Source organism: Protomyctophum parallelum, assembly GCF_964188405.1.
Source record: "Protomyctophum parallelum genome assembly, chromosome: 23".
NCBI classification, from domain to species: Eukaryota; Metazoa; Chordata; class Actinopteri; order Myctophiformes; family Myctophidae; genus Protomyctophum; species Protomyctophum parallelum.
The window spans coordinates 13,150,802-13,159,493 of NC_139715.1; positions in this window are offsets into that span (position 1 = coordinate 13,150,802).

Below are 8,692 nucleotides of genomic sequence, written 5' to 3' on the forward strand. Positions count from 1 at the left end.
GTGGGTGCGGCTTCAGTTCAGGTGGATCACCACCCATCACCACCCACCAGGCAAACCAGGCATACTTAATGAACTGGTGGGCGTGTCCACATAAAAGCATGATTTTAACAAATACTGTACACTTTTTGGTCAAAAGTTCTTCCTCCTTATATTATAATAATACCTGATGATCATGTTTTAGGCTGGGGGAAAAAATCGTGGCACTCCATTTTTAAATTCAAGGATGCAGGGTGTACCTGTACCAAAAGTAAAAGTACTCATTGTGCAGAATGTGCCATTTCACAAGTTCAAAATGTGTACAAAATCTATTGAAAATAGCCAAAATGTATAGGGTTGAAGTGGTTAATGTATGTTTTCTAATCAAAATTAAAATCTCCAAAGTAACTAGTAACTAACGTTTTCAAATAATTGTAGTGGAGTAAAAGTACAAATTTTGGCTCTTAGATGTAGTGGAGTAGAAGTAAAAGTCCTGGAAATTGGAAATACTCAAGTAAAGTACAAATACCTCAAAATTGTACTTAAGTACAGTACTCCAGTAAAAGTACAGTATGCACCCCAGCTGCCTGCTGTTGATATCATCACATTGGCCTCTATTGTAGCTCAGAAAGTCCAAACAATAGCAAGGATAGCAATATTGTGACAATATTGGTGCTTTCACAACATTTATACGAGATATTTGATACATAATCATCAGTAAAGCCTAGGTGAGTAAAGACAAATAATACAACAGCTAGAACAATTAGGTATGTTCGTGAAGTTACATTAATTCACTGCAATACAGCCTTTAAAACCAGCAACCTAACTTTTATGCCATGTCATGAGATTTTATATCCAAAATCCAAGACGATATATAGTCTTATATCAATATCAATGTAATATTGATACGTTTCCCAGCTTTGCGTGAGATATATGATTCAATGTAATATTATACATCACCCTGAAAAATCACATATCCATTATCAGATATCAAACCTCCACAATCTGCACACACAATCTATATGATGACTAACCCACAAATGGGCCCAGAGCCCCAGACCCATAGTTTAGGGAACGCTGCAATAAGTGACATGTCAAGTAATCTGCAGGATCTGCAAATTGTTATGCCTTTTGTGTGATGCTGTAGCATGATCACGTAGGGCATTCATTTGCGAGAAAATGCCTTGAATGTGACTGGATGTCAGTGTGTTACAATAAAATAATAATAATAAAATAAATTGCAAGAAAAGACCCCACCAAAAGTTAGAATATGGGGATAAGACAACAAACAGCTGGCCTAGAGGTATATTCGTTGCTATCGGGGGAAACCACTAAACTCATTTTTTTATGTTTTAGATTATTATTATTTTTTGTTGTTGCATACATCAGAATCAGTCTGTGTGAAGAGTAGTAAAAAGCGCTTTGGACAAAACCTATTAACTCCATTGGACCCTCAAACTGTCTGCTAAACACAACTAACTCCACCACCTCTGCCCCTCTCATGCAAGTAATTGTACTAATTGACAATATATGAAGTTGCAACACCAACTTTGATGAAGCAGTATTGCTTTGTTTGTATAAGGTTTTCTTCATAAATGAACATTTTGGAGTTACGTGGTTTCTTCCCGACAGCATATATACAGTACTAACTGCTCTGGCAGCCGTGTGTTCCTTACCCTGGGCACCACGTCCACGGCAGCGGCAGCCATCGAGGCGGCCTTGGCCTTCTCTGCTTCATCGTACGTGGGCAGCAAGGTGGCAACGCTGTACGGCGGAGGCACCGGGAAGCCAGCCTGGAAGCTGGCATCTGTGGAGCACATGGATGGATTAGAGCTAGAGACAATCTCGTGACGGAAAGAAACACTAACGCCATTTCCTAATCAATTGCCACAATATGTGGAATTATACTGTTTTAGTAATAATAGTTCCTGCTGTTCTACATACTGCCAACCAGGTGAAGAAATCACAGATTGCGTGCGTGGGTGCGTGCGTGCGTGCGTGCATGCAGACATAGATTAATCCAGCAGTGTTCGACAGAGGATAAGTCATTTATTTCATTAGCAGAGGTAGGTTAAACCTGACTGAATTTTTGGTCTTAATTACAGTAGGAAGATTAGTTTGATTAATTTCATTTGGTTTTCATGAATGTCAAACACCTAAGTAAATTAGTCAGTCACACCTGCCACAGTGGCAGTGGAGAGAGGCCGGAATTGGCATGCGTAACATGTGTGTGTGTGTGTGTGCGCATGCATGAGTGTGTGCTGCTCACACACATAGTAAAAAAGAAAAGTAGCAACCCTGCAGAAGTCTCTCTAGATGGGTGCTACACCAGAATGCTGCGTGCAGTACTTACTACTTAACATCAGCAAGAGTGTTACAACAAGAATCTGTATGGAATGCCAAGGGTGAGCCAGAAAATAGCAGCCAGGAGAATGAGACTAGCATGACACTGCCAAAGACACCAAGAGCTGACAGCCAGCAAACTAGTGCTGTGGGAACCAACACATGTCCCACATTAACTTATGTGGCCGACGTACTCAAGAACGACGCAGGAGCACAAAGCACCAACGGGCTGGCCAAGATGTATGGAGAACCGGGATGACTGGAAGCGACGATGGAGGGCTTGTCTGAGAACGACCTAGAGAGAGAGAGAGATCAATATATGAGGATTACTCAACTTTACCCTACTATTGAGAGAGAACAAATTACTTATTCTAGATCAGTGTAGTGTACCAACCTGGCTAATAACCCAGACTCAAAGGCAGGCAATTCTTTTTTGCCAAAGGCTGATTCGGTCTGGCTTATTAGCCAGGCTATAGTGTACCCACTTTAACACTCTTCCACTGGTTAGACAGCACCTCCATGTGGTACAAAACAGTTAATGCAGCAGTGCAGGACTAAAACTTTGAATGTTGCAAATCAATAAATGACATTAAACTGCAATCTGCCACTGACACTATAGCTGCTTAAATAATATAGAATACAATTTCCCATATAGGCTACTGCATGGCATAGAGCACTGACGTCAATATCGGTAGAGGGTGCAAATCCACGGGTTCATGTACTTTGTATTTGCATTATAATCCCCATAGGGGGATTTTAGATTTCCTTAAAGTACTGTGTTTGAAAAATAAACATGTCACCCCGGCCGCTTCACTCATATGGATATGAAGAATGAACTGACTGAGAGAAAACGCTATTGTTACTGCTACTGAATTAGTTAAATTTTCGCTACAAACAGACTGTATCATAATAAGTGACGGACTGTCATAAACCGTTTGACAGTCAGTCACTTATTATGAGGTGTCTGTAACGTTTAAGATAAACGTTACAGACACCTCCCTGACAATAACGCCAAGACAGCTTGTTTATTTTTGGACCACAATGCTTATATGAAACGATTATAAGATGAGCCCATGTTATTCTCCAGAGAGAAATTACTTCCGTGATGAGCGATGAGTGAGGACTTCGGTGCTCTATTGTGGTCCAGATTGTTGACAGCTGAAAGCAAGCATTTCACTGCGTTGTTTGCACTGTAAAGTAACGACATTTGATGAATAAACTATTGCAAAACTTTCTGCGTGTGTGCATTTGTGTATGCGAGTACATTTGCCTCATGACGTTTCGATGTCACAATAATCTTGGTCAGGTCAGAACCTCGCTTTTTTACTTGCACCCTGATAATAAAATAAGGGCTTAAACTGTCTGAGTTGCTGCAGTGCCTCATTTCCTCCTGTAACCATGTTCCTATATTTGATTCAATTTCTGTGAGCCGCAGCGGACAGAGGCTGGCTTGCAAGGCTATAGCCTCGATACCCAGGCTTTTATTTTTGTCCCAGTGCCTTTCCTCCTGTAACCTGTCCTGATTCTGAGATGCACCAGACTGGCCTGCCATAGGCTATAGGTGCGGTTGGAACTCCATTCTGCAGGCACATGGTTACATTTAGCCCCATATGTGACCTCTCCCTACACACTCATTCTGTATAGTGCTGAGGGTGAGGGAACATACTGGGGCTATACTAGGTTACATTTGTGTTCAGAGTTAAATAAGAGCATGCAGAGGATTTTACAATGTGGTAAAAATATATTGAATAAACGTAATCCATTTGACATAAAGGTGATGATGATGACTCATGAGGATTACATGTGCTCTCCTACCACTGACAACAAGTATAGTCCTAGAACTTGAATTCACTACTTACCAATAATATCACATAGTCAGTCACACATAATCAATTAACACACAATGCTATACTTACCAACAATAACACACAAATCAATACACACTGCTATTTTCAGTAATAAGCTACACAATGTACAAGAACACAGCTAGTTACTTACCAATATCACTTAATAACATAGCACGTGTGCACGCACACCCCCCCACACCAGAGCGCGCGCACACGCGCACATGACGCACACACACCGCCCGGGCCGCCCCCCTGTGTTCACTGTTCAACTAAAACAAAGCATGTTGTCTGTCTGCTATATATTCCTATATGAAAACCACTAGCACTGAGCAAGTGTAAACAGCTACACTTGTGTGCTAAATGCTAATGATAGCCTATTCATTATTTACTTATTCAAAACGGCTGCTGCTGCTAGCCTGCTGTTAATTGGCATTAGCAACACCTGTGTTCTGTTTCAACTTGTTATTTTATGCCTACGTAGCAGCTTCCATGAAAAAGGTATAAACCAGCATGAAGCAGAACCAGTCTATAATCCAACAAAACCACACAAGTCAACAACATTTTTCACCTTTTCTTCCTACCTTGGACTATACTTCCTGGTCCACTTTAGTTTCACACGACGCCTGTTGCAGGCATGATATGGAGTTAGAACAGTCTCAAAAGGTTCACAGTAAATAACACAGATTTGTAACTCACAAGTTCAGATTTGCAACTCACGTGAGTGAATTTGTGTTTCACATTTGTGTTTTGTATCCACAAGTTCAGATTTGTGTTTTGTATCCGTGTTTCGTATCTGTGTTTCGCATCTGTGTTTTGTATTTGTGTTTTGTATTTGTGTTTTGTATTTGTGTTTTGTATCTGTAATTCGCATCTGTGTTTTGTATCTGTGTTTCGCATCTGTGTTTTGTATTTGCGTTTTGTATCTGTAATTTGCATCTGTGTTTTGTATCCGTGTTTCGCATCTGTGTTTTAAACACAAATAAAAAACACAGATGTGAAACACGGATACAAAACACAGATGCAGATTACAGATACAAAACACAAATACAAAACACAAATACAAAACACAGATGTGAAACACGGATACAAAACACAGATGCAGATTACAGATACAAAACACAAATACAAAACACAAATACAAAACACAGATGCGAAACACGGATACAAAACACAAATCTGAACTTGTGGATACAAAACACAAATGTGAACCTGTGAGTTCACTCACGTGAGTTGCAAATCTGAACTTGTGAGTTACAAATCTGTGAGACTTTTGAGACTGTTTTTGAGACTCTTCTGACGTTGGGCGTTAACGAACGTCATCATTGGCTGAGGGAATCTGTCAATCATTCTGATTGACAGATTCCTCTGCCAATCAGATCGGTCCGCCTTCAGCCAATCCTATGGCTCCTTACATTGTAAGGGGGGGGGGGGGCTCCTTTTGCAAGACCCCCCAGTAACTCTGTCATTTCTCAACCGTTTTGGACGGGGGTGGGCTCGTTGGAATCATGTCGACCCCCTGGGGGTGTCTTTGGGGGTCTCAAAGATCGGGGACCCCCAGGGACCCCCTGGGACCCCCCGGGACCCCCAAATGGTAACTGTCATTTCTCAACCGTTTTGAACATGGGTGGGCTCATTTGAATTGTGTCGCCCCCCCTGGGGGCGTCTTTGGGGGTCTCAAGGTTCGGGACCCCCAGGGACCCCCCGGGACCCCCCGGGACCCCCAAATGGTAACTGTCATTTCTCAACCGTTTTGAACGGGGGTGGGCTCATTTGAATTGTGTCGCCCCCCTGGGGGCGTCTTTGGGGGTCTCAAGGTTCGGGACCCCCCGGGACCCCCAAATGGTAACTGTCATTTCTCAACCGTTTTGAACGGGGGTGGGCTCATTTGAATTGTGTCGGCCCCCTGGGGGCGTCTTTGGGGGTCTCAAGGTTCGGGGACCCCCAGGGACCCCCCGGGACCCTCAAATGGTAACTGTCATTTCTCAACCATTTTGGACGGGGATGGGCTCATTAGAATCATGTTGCCCCCCTGGGGGCGTCTTTGGGGGTCTCAAGGTTCGGGGACCCCCAGGGACCCCCGGGACCCCCAAATGGTAACTGTCATTTCTCAACGGTTTTGGATGGGGGTGGGCTCATTTGAATCGTGTCGCCCCCCTGGGGGCGTCTTTGGGGGTCTCAAGGTTCAGGGACCCCCAGGGACCCCCAAATGGTAACTCTGTCATTTCTCTACCGTTTTGGACGGGGGTGGGCTCATTTGAATCGTGTCGCCCCCCTGGGGGCGTCTTTGGGGGTCTCAAGGTTCGGGACCCCCCGGGACCCCCAAATGGTAACTGTCATTTCTCAACCGTTTTGAACGGGGGTGGGCTCATTTGAATTGTGTCGCCCCCCTGGGGGCGTCTTTGGGGGTCTCAAGGTTCGGGGACCCCCAGGGACCCCCAAATGGTAACTGTCATTTCTCAACCGTTTTGGACGGGGGTGGGCTCATTTGAATCCTGTCGCCCCCCTGGGGGCGTCTTTGGGGGTCTCAAGGTTCAGGGACCCCCAGGGACCCCCAAATGGTAACTCTGTCATTTCTCTACCGTTTTGTTAGAGTTGTACTTGAAATGTACTGTAATTCTGCAAACTTAATAAACCAATCAATCAATCATGACTTGAAAAAGAAGTGTGCAAATGCACAGAGACTTTTGTGGCTGGTATATCTGCTGTTAATGGTGTGTTTCGTCTATTTTTGTGTTTACAGTAAAATGTACCTGCTTTGCACTACTGCATGCTTCAATGAGGAATGCTAACAACCGAACCATGCTAGTTAGCTCACACATCGTACGGACTGGTCTAGTTTATTGTAACCACAGTTTACATTAGTGTATGTGTTTATTTCTATTTTTATATAAAAGCAACAAAATACATTTTCGTTGTGGCTTGAGTGTTTATTGCACAGTAATTGAGTAATTGCACAGTTTTGTGGGGTAACGGCGAGCCTTGTCAGAGGGAAATAGCTTGGTTAAATGTCCATATCAAGTGATATCTGAAAAGTGTGTGTGAGAGAGAGAGAGCTATAGTAAGAAGAATATGCAGATCAATATAAATGGTTCTCTCTGTCTCCCTCCCATCAATAAAGATCTATCATGAAAATGTCAAGAGTTACCATGTGGGGGTCCCCGAACTTTGAGACCCTCAAAGACACCCCCAGGGGGTCGACATGATTCCAACGAGCCCACCCCCGTCCAAAACGGTTGAGAAATGACAGAGTTACCATTTGGGGGTCCCCAAACCTTGAGACCCCCAAAGACGCCCCCAGGGGGGCGACACGATTCAAATGAGCCCACCCCCGTCCAAAACGGTTGAGAAATGACAGTTACCATTTGGGGGTCCCAGGGGTCCCTGGGGGTCCCCGAACCTTGAGACCCCCAAAGACGCCCCCAGGGGGGCGACACGATTCTAATGAGCCCATCCCCGTCCAAAACGGTTGAGAAATGACAGTTACCATTTGAGGGTCCCGGGGGGTCCCTGGGGGTCCCCGAACCTTGAGACTCCCAAAGACGCCCCCAGGGGGGCGACACAATTCAAATGAGCCCACCCCCGTTCAAAACGGTTGAGAAATGACAGTTACCATTTGGGGGTCCCGGGGGGTCCCTGGGGGTCCCGAACCTTGAGACCCCCAAAGATGCCCCCAGGGGGGCGACACAATTCAAATGAGCCCACCCCCGTTCAAAACGGTTGAGAAATGACAGTTACCATTTGGGGGTCCCGGGGGGTCCCTGGGGGTCCCGAACCTTGAGACCCCCAAAGACGCCCCCAGGGGGGGCGACACAATTCAAATGAGCCCACCCCCGTTCAAAACGGTTGAGAAATGACAGTTACCATTTGGGGGTCCCGGGGGGTCCCTGGGGGTCCCGAACCTTGAGACCCCCAAAGATGCCCCCAGGGGGGCGACACAATTCAAATGAGCCCACCCCCGTTCAAAACGGTTGAGAAATGACAGTTACCATTTGGGGGTCCCGGGGGGTCCCAGGGGGTCCCTGGGGGTCCCCGATCTTTGAGACCCCCAAAGACACCCCCAGGGGGTCGACATGATTCCAACGAGCCCACCCCCGTCCAAAACGGTTGAGAAATGACAGAGTTACTGGGGGGTCTTGCAAAAGGAGCCCCCCCCCCCTTACAATGTAAGGAGCCATAGGATTGGCTGAAGGCGGACCGATCTGATTGGCAGAGGAATCTGTCAATCAGAATGATTGACAGATTCCCTCAGCCAATGATGACGTTCGTTAACGCCCAACGTCAGAAGAGTCTCAAAAACAGTCTCAAAAGTCTCACAGATTTGTAACTCACAAGTTCAGATTTGCAACTCACGTGAGTGAACTCACAGGTTCACATTTGTGTTTTGTATCCACAAGTTCAGATTTGTGTTTTGTATCCGTGTTTCGCATCTGTGTTTTGTATTTGTGTTTTGTATTTGTGTTTTGTATCTGTAATCTGCATCTGTGTTTTGTATCCGTGTTTCACATCTGTGTTTTTTATTTGTGTTT